The following is a 25,428-nucleotide window of genomic DNA, read 5'->3' as shown; positions in this document are numbered from 1 at the left end:
TGTGACCACCTAGAGGGGTGGGATAGGGAAGGTGGGAGGGAGACGCAAGAGGGAGGGGATATGGGGATATATGTATACATATAGCTGATTCACTTTGTTATACAGCAGAAACTACCACCACATTGTAAAGCAATTATACTCCAATAATGATGTTAAAAAAAATATTTACAAGACGTTTGGTATGCTTAATAAATCACATTTATAAGTATAACTCCTAGCCTTAAGATCCTAGTTACATGCTGTTTAGGACATTAAAATTTGTGGAGCTTGTTTAGTTCCTGATTTCAACAATTATAATAAGACATTTATGATATGATACTAAAGAAATTCTCAATGATTATTCTTTTAGTGATAATTACACTTAACATTTTAGGTAACTATTAAATTTTAGTTTTACGTTAAAAAGGGTCCTGTCTCTTAAAGATACAAATTGAAGAACCTAAGGATGCCAGGGCATGCTTTAAAATAACCCAGTGAGGCAGCAAAGGGGATATACTGATAATTGTTGAACCTGACAGTCCAGTATACTATTTTATCTACCTTTGTATATTTAAAAAATTCTCCATGGGGCTTCCCTGGTGGCGCAGTGGTTGAGAGTCCGCCTGCCAATGCAGGGGACACGGGTTCGTGCCCCGGTCCGGGAAGAGCCCACATGCCGCAGAGCGGCTGGGTCTGTGAGCCATGGCCGCTGAGCCTGCGCGTCCGGAGCCTGTGCTCCGCAACGGGAGAGGCCGCAACAGTGAGAGGCCCGCGTACCGCAAAAAAAAAAAAAAAAAAATTCTCCATGTTAAAAAACACTTATTTTAAAATATGAGGAATTAAAGCAGAATGGTTCAATGGATTTTTTTTAAAGATACAACAAAACCATCTTGAAATCTGATTTTATGTTTTTCACTTTTAACTGCTTGATTGAGGTATAATTTACATCCATATAATTCACCCACTGTTAAGTGCACAGTTCATTGATTTTTAGTTAGTTTATACAGTTGTACAACCATCAGAACAATGATTGAATTTTAAACCAGGAGAGCTTTTTTTTTTTTTTTTTTGCTTGGGGACTATTTTTATTTTTTCTTGTTGGGAAACAAAGTTCTACTTAAACGATGGTTAGCATAATAGCCTATCTTCCTCTTCTTTAAATACCAGTATCCTAAAAAAACAGTATTTATCAGCAACTAGATTTTGAGACTAGAGCTATCTTTTTTCCTCCATCTTTATTGACATATTTCCTCCTTGCCAAGTTATGAGGAAGAAATAGACATTTTTCCCTTTTCCCATATAACTTCTCTGTTGGCAGATGGCCACGGCCAGCAGCAGTGGGCAAACACGAGATCTGAATCGACCCTTCTGTGTTTCTAAGGCTAGACCAGGGCAGCTCTAGGGAGGGTTCCCACCCCCGATATCTCAGGTCCCCTTGGGAAGAGCAGAACATAATTTATCTTTCCCACTTCTCAGGAAATGGGAAAAAACTGAATACACTAAAGTAGGCCTGACTAGAACTGTACCATTACTTCTCCACCATCATTCCCACCCAGGCGTAGAGGATGAGGTAAATTATCACCCAGCAAACAATGGCTTCTAACATTCGTCTCTACATAAACATTTCTGTGTTACTTTAGTGTCTGCTCTAGGAACTGGCATTTGTGCTCTCATTTTCAAATCTCCAGTCTCAACCGAAAAAGAATGGTTGATTTGTCTAATGAAATCCTATAGGCTTTTCATATAGGTGAAAATATAGCTTAGTATTAGAACAATTCACTTTGGATATATACTGTTAACATACACAACTAACAATGGATATCCCTTAAGTTAAAAATAAAACCTCAGAAAACTTTTATTTGAAGGTTTAGGGATACCATAAATAAAATATGTAAGATTTTACTATCAGTAATAATGCTCATATTTCATTGTTTTGAGCTTTTAAGAAAATAAATGATTTTGGGGAAGTGTGGTACATAGCTGGACACTTGTGGTCACAATTATAATGCATCATATGTACAGTAACCATACCATTTATTATCCAAATACTTCTGAATGTGAAAGGAGATGCTATAAAAAATTACACCAGGGTAACAGGCATAATCCAAAACTATTCCAGGCAAACTGGGACACATGATCACCCGAGTTATAAGCAATTCAACATGAAAACATTTAAGATTAATGAGATTTAGCTATAGTTCCCAATTCTTTGTGGGCTGTAATGAAGTCTCCGATAGTTATTCTCAAGTTTCTACCTTTGGAAAGCTTTAGCCATCTGTAGGGAGATGCTAAAAGGACCTCATTTTTAATCCTATCCCTTGACTCTGATATTCTACATTTGTACCATTAACATCCTTGTCTTTATATCGGTAATATATATATCACTGAATTATGAACTTTAATGAACATTATTGAATATAGTAAATTATAATTTATCAAACGAGAATTATGGTGACCACTCAATTGCAAAATTTTGAAAATATAGTCCAGTTCTAGGGAGAATACTTTCACTTCCCAATTGGATAATTTGTTTAAGAAATATGGCCCCAAACCACTAGGACTATAAAATACCAACAACAATTTTGAGACGCAGAGTGTACAGGTAAATTAGAAATCCAAAATAGAAAAAGAATGAACTCTGAGGTGTTCTCCATATTTTTCTCATTTGGATAGCCCTAGAATTTGAATAACATTTCAATTTCTTTTAAGGTCGCCTCACTTTAAAAATGTCATAATTAAAATTCTCAGCAGCACTTACTATGTACATGAACGTTAAAACCCAAATCAAACTGAAAAATTAAAACCAGCTGGAATTTATAAACCAAAAGGCTTTTCCACTTTGGTTAAGAGATTATAATGAAGTGTGACACAGTTTTATGAACTTATTAGTAAATTCATAATGTAAATGAATTTACATTATGCAGCACTTCAATAACTTTGTAAGTTGGAGCACTGCCCACAAACAAAATGGGAACATTTTTCTTGCTACTTTTTATGCAGAAGTCAAAATGATTTACATTTAAAAATTCAATTACGTAAGAAAATACACGGCATTAAAAAATCAATTTAAGAATACTAATGCATAAAGTTGATACATTTTACGGAGTAGATTAGTGTGCTATGTTTCTTTTGTGAAGCTAAAATTGTTTATAATGGGTGAGTAATAGCAATGTGAACTTCCCTGTCAAGAAACAAGCAATATACATGTTAAAACTATTTCCAAATGATTGTCCAAAACTATTAGTATCATTCATTAAATACTCTGAGAGTAAGAGGATACCAGCTTAAATATGGGTTCTGACAGTTTATTCCATCTATACAAGGTATCACAAGGAGGAATTTAGACACAGTCTAAGGATCCCAAATGCGAAACCTCAATGTAACTTTTTGACTAATATTTAGAACAAGCCATCTGAGGACACCATCAAATATATCTCCCTTTCTCTAACTGATCACTATAATTACTGCCAGCATTATTTTATATTTTTGTTTAAAATTGCAAACTCTATTTGCAAAAGTATCAACGTTCAGGCATCCTCTCTTGGTATGTTCAGTATATGGGTCTAGAGGAGAGAGAGGCCACTGTTATTCACTTAAAAAGCCCCTCAGCAGGAAAGACTATGCAGTTACAGATGGGAATGACACCTGGATTTATCTTCGATATCTGTTTCCCAAAGCCAAAACAATGTTTCCCTTCAGCTGAATTTTACCACTGGACCCATCTAAGTCAAAACAAGTTGAGGTTCTTAACGTCATCCGTAAGAATGTGAGAAATTTGAGCAAATCCCTGTGACTAACGCCGGCAACAAAAAAAAATCATTTTGCCAGACAAAGGAGAGGTCAGAGAAACCAACACGGAAGTGGAACTGAAGGAAGCTATCAAAAGTGTGAGAACAATTTAAAGATAGTAATAGATATAAACTGCATCAAAAGATCATCATGAAATGCTGAATGACAGTGCACTGCAGAGACCCAGTGCAAAAGATAACAAGCGTCCATTTTTTTTCCCATAGTTAATTTTTTTAATATTGCATTTTCCAAGATCTAAGACAAACATTCAAAAACTACCCACGTTTCTGAGGAGACTCTCGTGTCTCGGTTTCCAGCTCATTCATTCATTCCCCTACAATGCACGAGGTACTGCGTTACTTGTAGGAATATAAGAGGAAACCAGGCGCATCCCTACTCTTCGGGATCCAGTGGGAAGACGGAAACAGGCCACTTTAAGACCTGTGATGGGGCAAGCTCGGGTGCGACAGGACACACAGGAGTCAACGAAGCCTCCAGGGGCAGCCACCTCTCATCTGAGGACAGAATCCCTAGGAGGAACCAGCTGGCACAGATCAGAGAGACGGAGGATGAACGGGAGAACAAACAGAAAAAACCGCGTGCACAGAGGCCTCGGGGTGGGATGGGCATCTAGACACACACACACGGGAGGGATGGATGCTTTCATAAGCCAAGGGCAGCTAAGGAACAGATTCTGGGGCATGAGCGGAAAGTGATGCAGCTAGAGAAGGAGGTAGGTTCCAAAGCTCGTGTATAATGCTGAAGAATTCTTTTTTTATTATTTTTTTGGGGGGTGGGTTCTCACAAAACTTTTTAATAAAAACTCTATTTGCCAAATATTTGTCATAGTGAACAACAGTACAATTAATGATCTGATTTTATGCACATTTACTATAATTTGTTTGGTCAAGGAACTTTTTACTAAGCCCCTTCACAATTTTTTTTTTTTTTTTTTTTTTTTTTTTGCGGTATGCGGGCCTCTCACTGTTGTGGCCTCTCCCGTTGCGGAGCATAGGCTCTGGACGCGCAGGCTCAGCGGCCATGGCTCACGGGCCCAGCTGCCTCGCGGCACGTGGGATCTTCCCGGACCGGGCACGAACCCGCGTCCCCTGCAGCGGTAGGTGGACTCTCAATCACTGCGCCACCAGGGAAGCCCACCCCTTCACAATTTTGATATGAACTAGGAAGTTCTGCCACATTGAAAATATTCTCAGAGGACAGCAAGCAAGCTATGACAATGTCAAACTAATCATGAACCAGAAAGACGCTTTGTTTCTGCTATGCAGGGATTTTATGATGTTCCTGAACATTCTCATATCCCTTGGGAGGGAGAAAAATAAAAATGTAACAATCCCAGAATATGTAGTATGCAGGAAAAAAACACAGCCCTGCATTATCAAGGGGTCACAACTTGATCTGTTGTGCATAGCAGCCTTCTGGTTTATATTATGCAGTGACACAAAATCCTACATACTCAATCTAAGAAAACAGGGTGAGGAATCCCTACCCCGGATACAGAATCAAATCCTGCAAGACCTGCTGGAATTCGATAATAAATATTTACAGATCTTGCTGATTCAATGATCAATTTGACACGTTTGGAGAAAGCCAACATTGCCAGCTGTTTCCCAACAAGGTGGCTAGGGAAGCAAAGTAGCCCTGAAGAAGCCCCCACGAAGAGCTGACATTTCAGCAAATGTGAAGGGGCATGCTAGATGCCCCTGCAGAAAATGCCATTCCCGCAAACCCAAGAACAGACGTCTCCACGTCCCAGAAAATGCCATTCCCGCAAACCCAAGAACAGACGTCTCCACGTCCCAGAAAATGCCATTCCCGCAAACCCAAGAACAGACGTCTCCACGTCAGAGGGAGTATTCTGGCATCTGAAAAGCACATAGGTACAACCGGCCTGCTCTGCTCTTACAACGCTGAGGAATTCTGAGGAACCTTGCAAAGCAAAGCCACGTAGATGAGTGAATGCTAGAAAGGCTCATGTGTTCTCCCCGTCATCTCTCCCCAGTGCTCCCCCACCACTCAGTGAATGAAACTAGTGCTTCTGCCACATTATTAAATGTAATGGACTTTACAACTAAGGCCAGGCTCTCAGACTGGAAACACAGTTCATGACAGTTGGGACCTGCAGGCCTTCTGCAAGGCATGGCGTCTTCAGTTCAGCCCTGGGTCCCACCTTTTCCTTTACCTGGCTGCTAACACACTCCTTACCTACCCACCTCTGAGGGCATCTGAGTCCGCCTCTGGGTTAGACTACTGGCAGCAGGGCCAGAAGTGAACAGAAAGTGTCAAGAGTCTGCTGCGATCTCTAAGTGTCTGATATGCAAAAAGTACCATGACAACTGCACAGATGCAGAGGACGTGCGACTGCTTAGCTGTCAGGAAGTGCCGCTCATGTCTTGAGGAGTTATCTTTCATCGTAAAAAATATATTTTTATTGAGAACATTATGCTAGGTGAAAGAAGCCAGTCACAAAAGGACAAATACTGTCCGAATCCACTTACATGAGGCACCTATAGTAGTCAACAGAAACAGAAAGTAGAATGGTGGTTGCCAGGGGTTACGGGGAGGGGGATGGAGAGTTAGTAATTCATGGGCAGAGTTTCGGTTGAGAAAGATGAAAAGAATTCAGGAGATGCAAGGTGGGGTGGCAGTGATTGTACAACAATGTGAACGGACTTAATGCTGCTCAACTGTAAGCTTAAAATGGTTAAGATGGTACATTTTTTGTTATGTGTATTTTACCACAATTAAAAAAAAGTAACAGTGATATATACTTAGCAAAGTAGCACAAAGCAAAAAGTGTGGTAGTACCAGTCACTGGTGGGGATGGAGGAAGGGTCCTCAAATACATTCCAGGCGGAAATGTGAATTACTTCAACCTTTTGGAAAGCAACATGGCAACATTTCTTTCTTTCTTCCTTTTTTTATTTTATTTTTTTATTTATTTCTGGCTGCGTTGCGTCTTCGTTGCTGTGCACAAGCTTCCTCTAGTTGCGGCGAGCGGGGGCTACTCTTCGTTGCGGAGCATGGGCTCTAGGCGCGCAGGCTTCAGTAGTTGTGGCACGTGGGCTCAGTAGTTGTGGCGCACAGGCTTAGTTGCTCCGCGTCATGTGGGATCTTCCCGGACCAGGGCTCAAACCCATGTCCCCTGCATTGGCAGGTGGATTCTTAACCACTGTGCCACGGGGAAAGTCCCTGGCAACATTTCTTAAAATTTAAAATCCTCATTTGATTCAGAAATCTTAGTCTGGAAGCCTATCAAATATTAAAAGAAAATATAAGGACATATGTAGGAAAAATCTTCCGGGAAGCATTCTCCCTCCATGTGGGAAGAGTTCAGAGCGCATATACTTTTTGTATTCCTGGGCACCCTGCGTTTACTGGAGAGTAAAGCAAACATCACAACATCGACTGACTCTCATCTAATTCCCTGCTATGCTCAAAGCATAAATGTTTTCTCTTCCTCATTCTTTTTTTCTAAAATTTTACAGAAAATATTTTCTTATATAAGCAGGAGAAAAGACTACTTATTAAAAAGCTGGTAAACCAATGCAATTCTGTCATCAAATCAACTTTTTTAGGATGAGAAGTTTAAAAGTCTACTACAAAGTAAAGAGAAATAGTGCGAACATGTAAGAAGCTGAGGAATGAGAGTGAGTGAATCACATTAAGCTTCGACCACTTAATTTTCCAGCATATTTTGTCAAATCAAAAATTTTATGTCTACTCAATGAGACTAACTTAAGGCAAAAATGAAATCCTATTAAAATGATCCTGATAAAAGTAGGAACATTAATTAGTTGCAAGAAGATTACCATTATAGGTAGAATTTTTAATAAAATAGGTAGTTGGCTCTTTCTTTCTATACAGGCATATTTTTTGTTGTTGTTTTAACTCTGGGAAAAATGGTCCCATGATAAATAAGAGTCTCCTCAAGTATCACTAATCCGCTGATTACTATTACAAAAAACAACTCAGAGCAAAGTTAATTTTACTTCATTTCACTGCCTCAATGATTAGTTTTATAAAGGATTTCCAGTATCCACTTAGTATCCCGAGTTCTGTATGAGACCAGACCTGTTCTCCCTGGATTTCCAAGGGCCCCATGCACCTCCTTACACACTCAGGAATAATGTATACCAACCAAAGACTCACTGATCATTTCTATCATTTCCATGTCAACAAATACAGACTCCTACAGAGCGGGCTTTCTTTAAATGGAGTACACTTGAACAGTTCAGAGCAGTAATCCTGACTAGTTCCCTACTGTCCTAAATGTGCCCCCACCCCCGAAATCTACAATGACGTATTCATAATTGAAAACATGAAGCCATCCTGATTTCTTACAATGGTGCAAAGCATTGGGAAGTCTTGGAAAGCAAATCATCTGTTGATTTTAACTGTGTGCCAAGTGTGACGTCGGTACCTGTTTATTGAAGAAGAGTGCTGTACGCTTACTGTTGCAATTTCTGCAACAGAAAAGTCTCCTGTGGTTACATCCTTTACAACTGGCACTATGGACAAAATTATTAAAATGGGTTGGTTTGCGGGACAGTCACAGACATACGAGAATGAGTTTGTATCACAGTAAATTCTTGCTAATATGTACAGAGGGTCAGCCACATGGACCAGTGGAGCCGGCAAAACCACCACCTTGAAAGGTGTCCCGGAGCCATTTATTGACTCCCGTGATTTAAGAGGCCAGTGACACAAACAGCATCCTCAGTAAATGGTGCTCTCTTAATCTCAGTTTACATACTTACTTCTAAATGGTCAGCTATAGGTTCTGGGATGAGAGGAATGGGCATCTCAGGTATTTTCAGGGAAAATCACTAGAAGTTTAAGAAAGTATTTTGGGACAATGTATATCAACTCCAATTTAAATACTTTAACTAAGGGGCATTCTCTCTTTCCACTTTTCTCCCATTTACCATGCTCACAGAGTTAGCTACTTTGTCAGGGAACAGTACTGGCTTTGGAGTCAGATGCAGGTTTGAGTCTCAGCGTCCTCACTGGTTAGCTGTGCCACTTGCCGAAGCCGCTCACTGGCAAGTGTTTAGCAGTGTGAAGACGCATACAAACACACGCTGTTATTATCGCAACGGTACACAAAGAAATGGAGGTGACCTTCCCTGCATATTGCTTCTCAGGAGCAAAGCCCCCAGGATCTTAACTTTGGCTGCCAATGTATTCTGGTTTCTGGAGATCTGGTCTTGAAGGGAGAGAAACTGCCTAATATTTTTATCAATTTATTGTATTCCCTTCTTTTTCTTCCATAAGTTTTTTAAAGGATACCTCCCTATCAGACCTATGTGGGCAGAATTTTAGTAAAATTTTGTTTCAAGTTAGTATTTAAATTACTCGTTTTAGAAACATGACAGTTTAGGACGTTTGATCTGTGCCCATACCTAATATCATGCAGAGAATCTCTTCTACAAAATAGTATTATAGTTTTTAATGTCATCCATCACCCAATTTGATAATAAAACAGAGCTATTTTAACAACTGGAAAAGCTGCTCGCCCTTGGTCTACATTCAATTTCAGTGGTATTTATTCTCACCAGGATTCAAAGCAGCCCCTTTACTGGTTTCAAATACACATTTTGCATTTAACACGTGTGTAGGGGGTTTTGGAATCAGACATATAAAATTACTGTGCCCCCGACATCTATACACTATTTCATCAAGTAACCACTTAGGGAGTTCTGCCTACTCTGTGGGATGTGTCCAGTCTGACAAGTAATAAGAGTACTGTGAATAGCTATCATTTCTGTATGATAGCTATTCACAGTATGATACAGAAGCTATCATTCCTGTAACGTCTACAACGTGCCAGAAAATTGGCATATACCACAGTCACCAAAACATCACGATACCCAAGGTATTTCCCCATCTCCATTTTACAGCGAGGAATCAGGAAGAGGCTGGTAAATTGCCCAGGCCTCGGGGCCAGTAGGGCAACACAGTGAAATCAGACAAAGTCTGGAGTCAGGAAAACCTGCCTGCCATTCCTACCTCTGTTCTTCACTGTGTGACTGTGGACAAATGGCTTAATTCCTGTAATTAATTTTCTCATCAAAACAGAAGGATACTACTTCACACCTACAAAAACTGTACAGAAATAAAATGAGAGACTGTCCACTGCACTCCTAGCTCACAGTCACATTTAATAAATGTTCACCATGATGAATACTAGAGACAGTGACATTGGACTTTGAACACAGGTCCCTACGGTTATGATTCTAGCCGTAACAAGGTACATCTACACTGAATCTGGAAAACGACATACCATCGTCTAGTTTCAGTAACAATTAAAATTAAGAAAAAGCAAATGTTACAAAACCAAGAAATATAAAGACAAAGTATAATCGTGGTTGACAGGGGCTGGGGGAGGGGAGCATGGGGAGTGACTGTTTAATGGATACAGAATTTCAGTTTTACAAGATGAAAAGCGTTATAAGGATAAGAGGTGGTGATGGCCGCACAACCAAGTCAATGTATTTGACACCACTGACCTGTACATTTAAAAATGGCAAGATGTACATTTCATAGCATGTGTGTTTTACCACAATAAAGAACAAAACCAAAAATAAACACTAAGCTTTATGAGACTGAAGCTGGAAATACGGTATTTGCTGGAAATTTTGTATAAGGAAGTGGAATTACGACATTTTAAATATAACAGAATTATTTTATTATAGGATCTTAGTAGAATCTTAAACAGTGGGAAGAATATTTATCCTATGATTTACCTGTATAGTATAAATACATAAATAAACAAGTCATTGCCTGGGGTTAATTTCCATCTGATTTCTAAATTAGTCATTTAATAACAATGAGTGGGTACCTGCAATGTGTTCTAGAAACCTAAAGGTAACAAAATGGTTGGCATCCCCTCATATGATGAGATGAAAGAAGGTGGAGGGCCCTTTCCGTGATTCTAGATGCAGCAATTTCTATTTTAAAGTAGCTGGTCTGTGGTAGGCAGCATGGCTGCAACACAGGTACACACCTCACTGCATAACGACATTTCTTTTGGCAACTGTTTTTCCCAAAACAAATCACATAGAACGTATAGCAGAATGATGTCACAGTGCAATTACTAAAGGAAAAACTATCTACATGTGAAAAATGTGTACTAATGTCTCAACTTAAATCTTAAACACATTTCAGTACCTGTAAAAATATTAAGAGTTGATTTTTAAAAAATCGTTATTGAAAGCACCACAGTCACAAGTATCTGAAATGACATTCTTCTTGTAATCCAGCTAGCAACTGACGACCTTCAAAAGATCATAGTCAGATACGTTGAGTACAGTTAATTTTAAAATGTTAAAGGGAAAGCTGATTGAAGGAATTTTAGACCTACAAACACTTATATAATTATTTCCCCATCTATTCTCTTTTAAAAACAGTGATTTTTATTAACATTTATTGAATACTCTTTTTAGATTACTATTCTTTTGTAAGTTGTAATTTCAGATCATATTGGAGAGCAAAAAAAAAAGAAAGCAGAATTAGTACTTATGTAATGGTGAGTTATGGTAAAGACAAAAGAGACAGCCTGCTCTGTTTTCTGACATAAATGAAAAACATGCTTTTATGTTATACTTCTAACATTCTCTCCTCACTATAGGAAAGACAATTTTGCTTGATTTTTTAAGTCATTTAAAAATCGCTTTTATTTTCAGGCTTGTTTTACAAAGGATGTGTTAATGGCTCAATAGAGGTTAATTTTCACTACTAAAATAATTTCGTTTTTTTGTTCCTATCCCCTCCCTGTGGGTCATGACTATAAATTACAACTTAGTCTATTAAAGGAAAGAGCTATCAGTACCTGAAAACACCAATTTTCTGCCTAGTAAATTGAGTTCAACAGTGAGAAACTTTGTAAAACGGGAAATCTTTCCTAGTTCCACTTGATTTTTGCACAATTTGCACTGCTGCAGTAAAAAAGACAAGGTTAATTCCTAAGACTCTATATGATTACTTTTGCTTTACAGGTAATTTTTAAGATACAGTAGAGGATTTTATAAAAAGGTACACTACTTAGAATAAATTAAAGTAAGGTATCTGGGATTCCCATGCCTTTCTGTTAGTAGGAATGGACTGTAGCACACACTTAGGGTCTAGTACATAGTAAGTATCCAACAGATGCTGGCTGAATTGAAGGCATGTGCCTGGTTTCTACACAGTGGGTCTACACTGTGGGCCCACATACGGCATGTTCCTTTCTATTTTCAATGACTATTTTGTCTGACATCAGCTCTGGCCCTGTTGGTTCCTTGCCTCTTCATTGCCTTCTTAGCACCTGATCCTAGCTTGATTCTCCAAGTTCTGGACCTAGTGCTTCATGTTACACTGACATCTGACCTTAGTCAGGATCACAGCTCTGTTCTGTGAAATGCTAGTTAAATTAGGTGTAGGTCAACTATTTCAGTATTTGGGAGATGTCACAGAAATATTTTGAATTTTAAGTATCACCAATGACAGCAACTAAAGATCTTCAAATACATCTTAATCTTCATCAGATATGTCAGAAGCACATTTATTTTTAAATATTGAAAGGAAAGGTTGCTTGAAGGACCTTTTAAATCTATTATCATTTAATAATGACATTTCAATAACAGTTTCTCCACTATTCTCCTTTAAAAACAGTGATTTTTACTTAAGATTTCTAATTAATGGCTACTAATACTCTTCATTCCTATTCTTTTTCTGAATGCAACTTCAGTTCATATTGAATAGTAAAAAACAGAACAATTAGTACCTATGTAATGCTAGCAATATCAAATTGCTGAGCCTGGTTCAACTGGGAAAATGCTATGGTACAGGCCAGATGAAAAACAACCAACCTAGACTAATTCTGCACTGGTTTTCCAATTAAGCCATTCAACACAAGTGGGAGGGCAACAGAATGCAGCATGTTTTAGAAATCCTGGTACAGTTAATTAAAAAAAGAAGAAGAAAGTGAAAAGTAGTTGTGATCTCCCAAATTGTTTAAGATGTAGAAGGAGTATGAAAACTGCCTCTGTTCTTTTTATGATTGTGTATTCAGGAAGATTAAATTTAAATCCTGATCTTAAATATATACGAAGCTTTCCCCACTGTGGCCCTTGGGTGCAATCCTCATGAACAATGTGGATCTGCCTAAACCTTCCTAAACAAGGAAGTCAAACCTCTAAGTCTTCCCTAAAGTGAGATACTCTTTTCTTTAATTTTTACTGTTTCTTTTCCTTCAAGGCAAATATTTAGCACATACAGAAAGTAGCTAGAATTTAAATATTCTACATTTTATTGAGAACCATGAATTATTGACTCAATTACTTCCTAAGAAGGGGAATATTCATTTTTAAATGTGGCGTTTGTAAAGTAACCCTTTATTATTTCTAAAGCAGTTTCAACATACAGGTACTAATTTTTATCCTCCTAACTCTGAGAGATGGGTAGGGCAGATACTTTTAAGATTTATTTTCTTACAGAAGAGAAAACAGAACTTCAATTATTTGCTCAAAGTCTCAGAGTGGGCAGTGTCACTCTGGACCCAAGGCCAGGTTGTCTGACCCCAAGGCCAAATCTCTCTCTACTCACGCGATACCTCAACATAAAGATGACTCTGGAATCTGTGCTGGTGACGCTTTATTATACAGCTTCTTACTGGAGCACTCTCACAGTAAGTGCTTAAACTGCTGGATAATATTCAAGGAGCCTTTCACTAAAACATTAAGTGGTCAGTATGGCTTCTAAGAGGATGGTGTGAATCTCCAAACTCTAGCCTTGGTTCTTCCTTCCAAATTGAAGAAGAAAATAAAATAAAAGGAGGGATTAGGAGAGAGGAGGAGGTATTTGTGCCCCCGCCCCCCGCCAAATTATATACTTTTGATTCCTCTGAAACAAATATAATTGAATGAGTCTGGGCTCATCTATACTGCTATGTGTAAGTGTGAATTTCTATTAAACTTCCTAAAAACCTCATCCCATCTATTCCTCAGCTTATTTGCTACAAGTGACTTTTCAATTCTTGTTCACAGTTATGATGCCCCTCTACATTTTGATTCTTTAATCTTTTGTTTTATTTCATTTGCTTTATTTTGTGGTTTTACCATTAGAAAAGTAAACAGGGCCCTTGTGTAAAGCTGCATTAGGTTGTCAAAGACCAGTGATTTAATGGAGCCTTTAGTCTTATACCTGTAAGGAGAAAATACATTTGTCACTCCTCCTTAGGGATGTTTTGCTTGGTGAGGTAGAAGAGTTCACTGTTAATTAGCAACACAGCACAGACAGGAAGATGATGCTTTTGTAAATGTAATGTTATAGTCAGCTGGCATGGATGAAAGAGCTTCAATTGGGGCCAACCTGAGGGCAGATGGAAACAAGCTCCATTGCTTGAGACGGGTGAGCTTCATTCCTTGGTGTCAACCTGCTCTTATCTAGAGGTGGATTTGGTCTCTGATACTGGAGGGAGGTGTGTGAGTGTGAGACAGAGGATGTGAGCATGTGCACAGATGCTTTCATGATCATTTCAAGTGGTTTGGGAGTCTTCTTGCTGACGTTCAAGGTTTTCCCCTCTCCTCAGAACGCCAATCACTGGGTGACAGGGTGAAATGGAGCAGAGCTCTAAAAGTGTGTGTGTGCTTATGTGTGTATGCGTTACAGGTACCTGCTTATCTCTACAGAAATCATCAGCAGCCTTTCTCTCTTTCTGATCTAAGAGGTCAGGATGGGCAGTGAATGAAGATACCAAGGAATAAGGGTAAAAGAAAAAAATCATTCCATTGGATATGTCTGTCTTTAAAGAGCAAAAAATTACAGCAAAAATTTTGGAGACTTGAAACATGCGCTTTTTTTTTTTTGCTATACAATTTTTCTGAATCTTGAAGACGTTAAGCGAAGAGAAATAAGCTGGACACAAAAGGACAAATATTGTATGATTCCATTTATATGAGATACCTAGAACAGTCAAATTTATAGAGATAAAATGTAGAATGAGGGCTTCCCTGGTGGCGCAGTGGTTGAGAGTCCGCCTGCTGATGCAGGGGACATGGGTTCGTGCCCCGGTCTGGGAAGATCCCACATGCCGCGGAGCGGCTGGGCCCGTGAGCCATGGCCGCTGAGCCTGCGCGTCTGGAGCCTGTGCTCCGCAACGGGAGAGGCCACAGCGGTGAGAAGCCCGCGTACCTCAAAAAAAAAAAAAAAAAAAAAGTAGAATGATAGTTCCCAAAGGCTGGGAGAAGTGGTATTAGGGAGTTTTTGTATGGAGTTTGGGAAGGTGAGAAAATTCTGGAGAAGGATGGTGGTGATAGTTGCAGAATAATGTACTTAATGCCACTGAACTGTACCCTTAAAAATGGTTAAAATGGTAAAAAAAAAAAAAAAAAAATTAGCTTCATGTTGTGGTTTCCTACGGTGTCATGAGCTGCTAACATCATTTAGTACCTCTAACATGGGCAGTAATGATGACATGTCTCCCCAACGATCCACCATGCCTTGTGGGGCTGTTTCATTGGGCCCAGCACTTTCACCAGGATTTCAATTTCATTTCATAACTTCCCATGTTCTGCACCAAACAGTCAAAGAAGCCACTGACATCTGTTGCCTAAAACTAAGACGATCTGCCAAACTACCTTATCTCTAGTTACACACTTCTTTTATTTTAAAATGTGCCCGAAAATACATCCAGGTTAAAAAAAAAAGAACTTTTTCAGAATTTAGTCTCTGCTTTTTCATAGAGACTGCTTTATCTCTTTGGGTGACCCAATCTCAAGTTTTGTTTTGTTTTGTTTAATATTTATTTATTTGGCTGCATCAGGTCTTAGTTGTGGCATGCGGGATCTTTCATTGCGGTGCATGGACTTCTCTCTCGTTGTGGCGCATGGGTTCTGGAGCGCGTGGCCTCTGTAGTTTCAGCACGTGAGTTGCCCCGCGGCATGTGGGATCTTAGTTCCCCGACCAGGGATCGAATCCACGTACCCTGCGCCTTGGAAGGCGGATTCTCAACCACTGGACCACCAGGGAAGTCCCTCTCAACAGTTTTTAAATTCCTCTCATCCTCTCCATTCTCAAAGTGTTTCCTCCCAAGTCTCCATCAGAATCTCCATCATCCCCCAGAACTAATCCACCATCAGGTCTTGCTCGTTCCTCCTTCTCATTTCTCAAATCAGGCCTTCTGTTCAGTTGCACCACTTCCATCCTAAGTCAGGCCCTTTCTACCTTCCATCATCCACAATCCCATCCCAGTTGTCTTCTCTTCTGCTAGGTGGTACCTGCCATGAGCCACTGCACAGACACCAAGGGACAACGCTGCCTATACCCCTGCGTTGATTTTTCTCCTCAAAAAAGACTTGCTGTGTTTAAGAAGGGCTGAGATTTCGCACTGCAAAATGAGGGCCTTTGTTTGGCCCCAGTGTCTTTGTTCAGTCGCCTCCTCCACCTCTGGGCATGGACCAGGCCCTCACCGAACGGGGCCTGCTCAACTGAGCAGACTCAGGTTCAAGCCCCCATCTTTCCATCCCTCCACCACCCGCCTCCACCTTAATGCCTAAACGCCTCCTTATCCTCCGTATCTTCCAGGGCTCTGTTTTTGGCACTGACTGCAATCAACTTAGCAATTTTCATTTCCGGTGTCAAAGCATTCTCAAGGGGACAGAATCACGCAGGCGGTACAATCCTAGTGACATCATGGGCGCAAGTTCTGGGAGGGCAGCCCTGCATCCTCCGGCTCTCGGGTCTGTTTCTGAGCTGCCAGGCATCAGGGCTGAAGAGTTTGGGGCTTTCAGCTTTGGAGGAGGAAGGTCCTGCTCGCAATGCTTCTCTGAGCCTGACAGGCTCTGTCTAATTTTTATCACACATAGGAAATGAAATACAGGAAGATAAAAAATTTCCATCAAACCTTAGATTAATATCAAGATGTTAAAGATGTACTTTAGGGATGGTAATGGTAATTTTTAAAAATAGGGAGTTCACTCCTTAAGAAAAAATTAGAGACTACCCAATTTCTTTCCCATTAGGGCAACAGAAATTCAAATGAGAGCTTCAACTTGGAATGGCTAGGAGTTAATTATTTAGAGTATAGCGGGAAAACTGTTAAATTACAATGGGCTCTTCATAAGTGTTCTCCAGCCAGGGATGTTGCCCTACTTTTTGAGGGGTAAAAATAGTTGGGATCTGATATAACTCTGTGAGAGGCAGTAGAGCTTATGTGCTGAATATACAGAGTCAGAATGCCTGGACTTCCCGGGTTCAAATCCCCGCCCTGCCACTTCCTTCAATCTGGGTGACCTTGGACTGACTAATTCAACTCTTACATGCCTCAGATGACTGATTTCTAACATGAGGACAGATAATAATTGAATAATCGGACCTATTTCATAGGATTATCATGAGGATTAAAATGATAAAACAATAAAGTTCTTAGGTTAATGTGCACAAAATAAGTACACAAATGTTTATTGCTATTGCTATTAATTTTTTTGTTTGTTTGTTTTTGCGGTACGCGGGCCTCTCACTGTTGTGGCCTCTCCCGTTGCGGAGCACGGGCTCTGGACGCGCAGGCTCAGCGGCCATGGCTCACGGGCCCAGCCGCTCCGCGGCATTTGGGATCTTCCCGGACCGGGGCACGAACCCGTGTCCCCTGCATCGGCAGGCGGACTCGCAACCACCGCGCCACCAGGGAAGCCCACTATTGCTATTAATTTCAAGAGTGGAAGGATCATACCATTAAGCCTTGTTAAAGAAAAGTAGTCACTGTTTTCCTTGTGACAACAATTGCTTAGAGGGTTCAGGTTTAAAGATATTGCCTTGCAAAACTCACAAAACTTTCAGCTTTAAGACAGCAGTTATGAGGAAAAAATGAGATAAAACATGGAGTACTTGGCATAGTGCCTGTCTGGCATGGAGTAACTGCTCCATAAATAACAGCGATGATTCTCGGAGAAGGTGTCTGACAGAATAAAGCATGTTTCTCGCACTGCTCCTTAAGATAAACCAAACAATCCCACTAATACCAATGGGAGAGTTACTTTTTTAAATTTCAGGTTATAATTCACATGAAAAGAATAGGCACGTTACAGCCAAAGCAGCTCATGAAAATTTTCTTCCCAACAGGCAATTCCCTAATCTACTTGTTAAGAACATCGTACATCAGGTGACTCACCACTGTCTGTGAGCTGGGGCCTAGAAAGCCAAGTAGGTGGCCGGTGTCTGCCAGGGCCAAAGGGCATATTTCTCTCTCCCATCCCCTTTCCTGGCTGTATGTTCTCTTTCTTGCTCTCATCTTGCCTTTGTCCTGTTTTTCATTTCACTTATGAGAAATTTCATTTTACCTCATGGAAAGCTGTGAGTTGCTTTGATTCTTTTCTGGAACAACATGGGCTGCAAACAGAGGCACAGACACGGGGAATACCTGAAAATTACTTACTGTGCTTCTAATTTATACTTTCCAAATTTGCTATGTGAAGTGCACCTTCATTTAAAATTTTAAGCAGCAAGAAGCTCTCTTTGGATAACGCTAATTTATTTTTGGCCTACGTGTCCCTACTCCAAATCATTTTCTAAGAAATCACTTCAACATAGTTTTGACCTCAGAGAAACAGTGACAGGAACAAGGGGGAACCCCATACATATGTTTAAATAGTTACCGATCAACAAATGTGTCTAGAGCATCTGCTACATGTGTGACATTATCTCTGCCCGGGTTAGCAAATCAAATTTCCTCGCTATCATGTTTGGTTGTGGGCTATGGACTGGCTAAGATTAAAAGAAAATCAAGACTAATGATTAATAAAGAGCAAAAACTGGGATTGAAAGTTCCACAGATGCAATAATGTCTGAAGTTCATCTAAACTTGGAAGAACCAGAGACCAAGCAACTAAGACTTTTCTGTGTACAACTTGGAGGAGAGAGAGAGAAAAATTATTCACACATGTGTAACACACACACACATACACACACATACACACATATATACACAATGTCCTATATTTATGCTCTCTCTAAGGTTCTAACCTTGGCTTATTCCTTGTCTCTCTAAATACCCATTTCTTGGGCAAATGCATCTACTTTCATGGCTGATGATTCTAAAATAGTTATTTTCGATCTTTCCCTATTCCCCAAGCTTTAGAATCACACATCCAACTTCCTGTTAGGCACGTCTGAATGTTCTATGGACATTTCAAACTCATTGTCCTAAAAGGAATTTCATTCCAACCCCATTTATCCTGGCAGTGCTTGTTTTCCAGAGCACCCATCAACTTTTCATGTTACACAAATAACTCGTTTAGTATGTTTAATCTCTCCACCACCTCTCACTAGAATGTAATCTCCACCACGGCAAGGATCTTTGTATATTTTGTTCACTTTCTTCATCCAGGAAGTCCCTAGGTATGCCAAGAAGAGTGTCTGCCATTTAGTGGATATTGAATATGTTTGGTGAATGAATGACCTTTGCCCCCCATGCCCCCAAAGCTGCTCCCACTCCAGCATCCCCAGTCTCAGCAAAGGGCACCAGCAGCCGAGCCTATGGAAACATCCCAGATCTTTGCTTCCTTACCTCCAATACAGACCCACCAATGTTACTTCCCAGATAGTCTTGTTAGCTGTCCCCTCCTCTTTATCCCTAACGCTGCTGGTCTAGTTCTATCTCTGGTCATCTCTCACCGAAATGACTTAGAAGAGCCACGGGAACTGTCTCTCTTTAAATAAGCCTACCTCCGCACAGCCAGATATTAAATGCGAACCTGAGCTTACTATTCTGCTGTATTGAAACATTCAGAGGTTCTGTTTTGCCCAAGGATAAATTCAGGCCCCTCCTTAGAGTCCAGGACCTGGACCCAATCTGCACAACAGCCTCCACTTTTATCTCCTTGCCTCTCACACGTCCATAGAGGTAACATGAAATAGCTTTTGGTGCCCTGTGCAGACAGCCTGTCCTTACTCCCCCTCAGCATTGCCAATCCTAATCTTTCAAGATTCAGCTTGGGGGTCAATTCTTTAAGAAGTTTCCTTGACCTTCCAGATTGGCCTAAATGTCATGGCTCTGTATGTTCCCATGGCAACCAACTGAAGGGATATATAAAAAAATCTGGGCAAACATTTGTAATTAACACAAAACCCTTGGGTTTATATAAGGAGGAAAGGAGTGTTCATAAAAATCCTAGATACGATCTACTGGGTAGGTATTTATTTAAGCACTTATAGGAAGTAGTTGGAAAGAATCAGGTTACCTTGTTTCCAATTTTTGGTAAAGGGAAAAAAAGACTTAATCTTTAAAGTGTTTCGTGAGAAAACTGTAAGCCAGAAGAATCCTTGGTTTCCTATCTCTGACTCAGCAGTTTTGTAGGAGGGACGATGCCCTCTGATGTACATTAGCTTCCTGTACGTGGCACACAGAGACACGGAGGGCTGCATCACACACATCGTGACCTGAAGACATCTAATAAGCAGGTGTTATTTCCTTGTTTTATCATTTCCTTAATTTCATATTGCCAATTACAAGGGGATGGCTGTATTTCAATTACTATGTAAGACCATCCTGATCTAGCTTGTGTCCATTCAATTTAAATGCTCTGTTTTGTGGCATAATTGAACGGTCCATCATCCAGCCCCCCAGACCTCACACTTACTCACACTCTTGCCTGTTGGGCCCTCTTGCTTAAGAGCACACACAGTATTGATGGGGATAACATGAGCCCATGACATGGTGAGACACACTTTCCTCTGGACCTGTTCGGTTTACTCATTCAGTTTAGAAAAGCGAAGAAAATTAACTATTAGTCAACCATTACATGTCCTTAAAAACATGTTCCCCCATAGGATAATCAGTCTATGAATTGCAGGATTTCTCACCTATATGCTGCGAAGTACACGTGAAAGGAATGAGGTGCATGTATCCAGGTGTGGGTACCTTAAATGCTGCATATTTGAGGACTGCTGAGATTAATCTACAGTTAGACCTTTTAAAGCCGTTTCTTTTCAGGAAATAGATTTATAAGTCTCTTACTTAAGGGAAATGTCTGAGTGTCGAAATAGACATCATATGATTTGGCTGGCCATACCAAGATATGGACTCTTTAGCCTAACGGGTCTGCTTACAAAAATATAAATCCATTTGACTTTACATTATAGTGAACTTTCTTCTTCTTTCACAGCCCCGTACCTCTTCAGTGATTTGTGGGGGCTGTGTCTTCCAGACACTGCTGTATACTGAGTAGCCAGAAAGGAAATTAGGTTATAAAATAGCCTGCTGACTGTAGGCAGCTCTGTTCATTGAGGGATCACAAAGTAAAATACACACAAGATGAAACCAATGGGAACTTACAGTTGGAAAGAGACTGAGAAAGTAAAAACTCAGACTAGAATTAGAAGTTGCAGATTAGACATCAAAAGGCCTGCGTAAATTCTTGGGCCAGTTTCGTTGCTAATCTACTGGTTTGAGGAGCAAGTCATTAACCTGGAATGCTCTTATGCCACATAGGTACGTTGATATGTACATTCAAACATTTATTTAGTGGCTACTAAATATCTGCGGTGTTGCTAGGTTCTAGAGATAAGACCCTGTCCTGCCCTAAAGACATCGAACAGGGGAGCTAAAAGTCCAGTTGGCATCTCTCAATATTTCCTCTACTGTGCAACTCCCAAAGGTGGGTGCCAGAGTCAGCTATGAAGGTTCGTTATGGGAATCAATCTTGGTGGTTCAGTCCACGGTGGAAAATGTGGAAAAGTCCCTCAAGGAAATGTCAACAGGCCTTCTATCCCCTCACCCCTGATGCCGACATCCTTTGAAACTTTGAGAACTGCTAGTCTAGAAGGATCTTACAACCTCAAAGGGCAGTTCTACGGGCAAAATAATGTAATACGGGAAAAACGAAGAAAAAATGAAGACCTAACAGTACAACGTTACTGAATCATTTACATGATCTCTGTGTACGGACGTGGCCAAAGAACTTCAGCAGTTGTTCCTAAAGTCAAGGTCTAATATATATATATATTTTTTGCGGTACACGGGCCTCTCACTGCTGTGGCCTCTCCAATTGCGGAGCACAGGCTCTGGACGCGCAGGCTCAGCAGCCATGGCTCACGGGCCCAGCCGCTCCACGGCATGTGGGATCTTCCCGGACCGGGGCACGAACCCGTGTCCACTGCATCGGCAGGCGGACTCTCAACCACTGCACCACCAGGGAAGCCCAAGGTCTAATATTTTGATGCCACTTTACGATTTATAAAATCTGCAAAGACATTTTCCTTTATGTAATTTTTCATAGCAACAGGTAAGGCAATACTACCATTTCCATTTATAAATAAAGAAACTGACGCCCAAGTAAGTTAAATAACTTGCCATAATCTTACACCAAGTGAGTGGCAGAGCTGGAAATTAAACCAAGTCTTCTGACCCTAAAGCCAGTCCACTTTCCACCACTAGGGAGAACCCAACTTAAAATATATATGTGTGTATGTGTGCATGAGTGTGTGCATATAGGTTTATTCTTTTTCTTAAGACAGAAAGGTCCTGACAAACCTTCAAGGCAAATAAGCAATTCAAATTTAAAAATAAAACGATAAGCTTCCATTGTAAGGTACAGTAATACGGCTCTAAACCAACATTATTGACAAAAAAGGTATTCTGGATGAGACATCTAAGTGTTTTTATATTAAATGTTTAAGAAGAAGAAATAAGCACATATCTACACCCCATTAGACGGGACACAGAGAACATAATATACACTTAAAACAAATGATGTGCAGTCTCCCTATGTAGTCAACACTACACTGTCAGACCAAGCATTGCAGTGGGGTGCTCTAGGGCATAAAAGCCTGAAGCCAACAAGCTTGAAGCTCAGACTGCTGTGATTTTCCCTCTGTCCTCTCTCTAGTGGTCATTTCCAGTTCGCCCTGATGTTGTTAGTTCCTTCCGATTTTAAAGGACTCCCCTACCTGCAGCTGCTTAGAAGCCTCTGTATACGTAATCCGAGGAGGAGCTTAAGGTTAAAACCGGAAAACCACCGTAGTAAATATTCAAATATAAAAACACACATACATGTTTGTATATGTGTGTGTATGTACACACACAGTGACACACACGCAGAGACACACACTAAGGGTACCACACTGTCTTCTCAATGTTCACATCACTGCCCTCATTATTACCGAGCAGGCATAAACAATGACATATAGAGCAGGATTTTCATGAACTTAAGAATTATGGAAAATGGAAAGAAGAGATTATGAGATTTAGATCTATGAGGCCTTAGGGTGGGTCTAGGTTTGGAGCCATAAGACTTTAATATGGGTCTAAGTTTGGCCTTATGATTCCAAATAGATTAATTGGGTCTGATCCCAAATTTCTTCATCTGTAAAAGGGGAATAAAAATAACATCCATATACCATAATTTTGTGAAATTAGTGCCTCTAATTACATAAAATATTTTTAAAATAATTTCTTATTAAATCAAAAAGTTCTGATACAGAGATAGTCCTATTTCTTTCACACATACACACATGATAAAACAGTAAGCAAATACAAATTACAAAACAAAAACAAGTCATTACTCTCATGAGGTTTATATTTAAAATTTATAGCCTTGTTTCACACAGGTAGGTGCTAAAATTCTAATTCCCAAATAAATAGGAAATAAGCTATATTAATAAAAGCCTTAAAAGGCACTTGTCAAGGTTCATTATCCATTACTGATCAGCTTTTCAATGAGAGAAAAAGATGTACAGACATTTAGGCTTTTCCATGTTTATATGTACCTCAGTTGCAAAAACAATTCTTTCCTTAGCTACTTCCAGAGAAACTACTTAAAAACAACAAAAACATCTAGAAAACCGTTTTTTGCAGAGAAGGGCAGATTTTATAAAGAGCCATACATGGGTTCTGATGTGAATGCTGTCCCACAGGTAGGGCAACACAGAGGCACCCTCTCTAAATGTCCTTCGCTCACTGCTTTATTTTTACTCATCACCTTTGTTCACCAATTAGTGAGCCTAGGAGGGGAGCCCTTATGTTGGAAGGTATAAAGCGGCATTAGAAGATGCCAGAGGTATATCTTACCTACTTATCTCCTACTGAGTCAATCACAGAGTTAAGGAAAGAAAGAAGAGGGTGGCGGGGAAGACAATCTTAAAAAATTAAATTGATTTCAGTACTATACATATTTGTTTCCCCCATTTTCTGGAAATCAGCCTTCTGGTAACAGGGCCCACCTTTTTCTCCAGGAAATGCTCATTCCCACAGTTGGTCTAGGTTGTTCAGGTTGGCCGACTCCAGCCAGGACCAGCCTATCAGATCACTGCTCCCCCCAGCCACGGTGACTGGTCTGGAAGGGGCCAACGTGAGTCAAGTTCAGTCTATGGAGATTCAATTGGGGGCTTTTATAACAACCCCTGGGAACAGAAAACCTCTTTCCTTCTCACGAGAGAAGCCACATGAGAACAGAGCCAGAACAAAGTCAAGCGATGGAGAGAATGAGATTGAATGCGAATGACCTGGCTTAAGACCATGGCTTGCCCAAAGCCATGTCCACATGAGGACTTTCCAGTTATGTGGGCCAATGAATTTCCATTGGTGCTGAAGCCAGTTTGTGTTGAATCTTCTGTCACCTGTAACCAAGAGCTCATACCCCGAGAAAGAAATATGGAACTCCTATTACCAATGTAATGCTGGGTTTGGGGACTACTAAATAATTAATAGTGTAAATAATGTAAAATCATGTACTATCAATTAAATAATGCAGAATCAACCTCAGAAGCACAGAAATAACTACTTGGTCAGCTTTTTTTATCCCAGAACTAAGGACATTTCCTTGTGGTCCTCAGCAAAACAAACATTCAAGTCATTTATGCTTAAGTCTCTGAAACACCAATTCACCTCTCAGAAAAATGTCCTGAGAAATATACCTGCAGGAATCTTAATGCTGAACTCCTTAGTAAGAATAAGTGTCAATTACACAACACTTCTCCTGATAGCAAAAAATTCTACACTTTGACCAGTCATAGTAGTCAACATTAATAAAACCATCAGGCCTAAGTCTGATGTTAGTTAATTGCTTGGAAGTGAAGCTGGAGAAAGGCAGAAACAAACGAAAAGACCATTTCTCCTTAGTAAGTACAACTACTTGGACAGAAGCAAAAGCTAGACTACATAACTTAAAGAATCTCACTCCAATTTTTCATTTAATGTACTGGTTTGGAAACTTTCAGTAGGAACGAAGGTAGGACTCAAATGGGGACCTGGACTCTCAAGCGGCTGTTAAATGACAATGTTTTGTAAGGAACACAACTTAAATTACACACATGATCCTGATGTCAATGTTTTAACTGGCCACCAACACATATATTTATACAGAAACAGACCAGGCAGACGTGCTGTAAAAAAAATGGTCTTTCTGATCATGCAAATTAAATTTATGGTGACACAGAATGATTTTGATTAAGTCTAAGTGGAAAAAAAAAAAAAACTGAGACAAACCAACAACCAAAACAACCAGTATTTCTGACTGGTTGCTCTTAATCCACAGTTTAGAATTTTGGCCATTAAATATTGCTCGGTGGAGAATCTCCAAGTGGTTTTTAGACAAGGCTTCATTACTATTTATCACTGACAGATTACATCCAAAACTAAGGACAGATTACATCCAAAACTAAGGACAT

The 25,428-nt window shown here is 40.0% G+C and overlaps 1 protein-coding gene across 4 annotated transcripts in view; it reads right to left on the bottom strand.

The window, feature by feature from the left end:
* NR3C2 (nuclear receptor subfamily 3 group C member 2) overlaps positions 1–25,428 on the bottom strand; it is a 377,271-nt gene that overhangs the window by 172,284 nt on the left and 179,559 nt on the right. The gene's annotated exons all lie outside the window — the stretch shown is intronic.

This window comes from Stenella coeruleoalba, assembly GCF_951394435.1.
Source record: "Stenella coeruleoalba genome assembly, chromosome: 4".
NCBI classification, from domain to species: domain Eukaryota; kingdom Metazoa; phylum Chordata; class Mammalia; order Artiodactyla; family Delphinidae; genus Stenella; species Stenella coeruleoalba.
The sequence above is the reverse complement of the archived record's forward strand: the minus strand, read 5'-3'. Positions and strand labels throughout refer to the sequence as shown.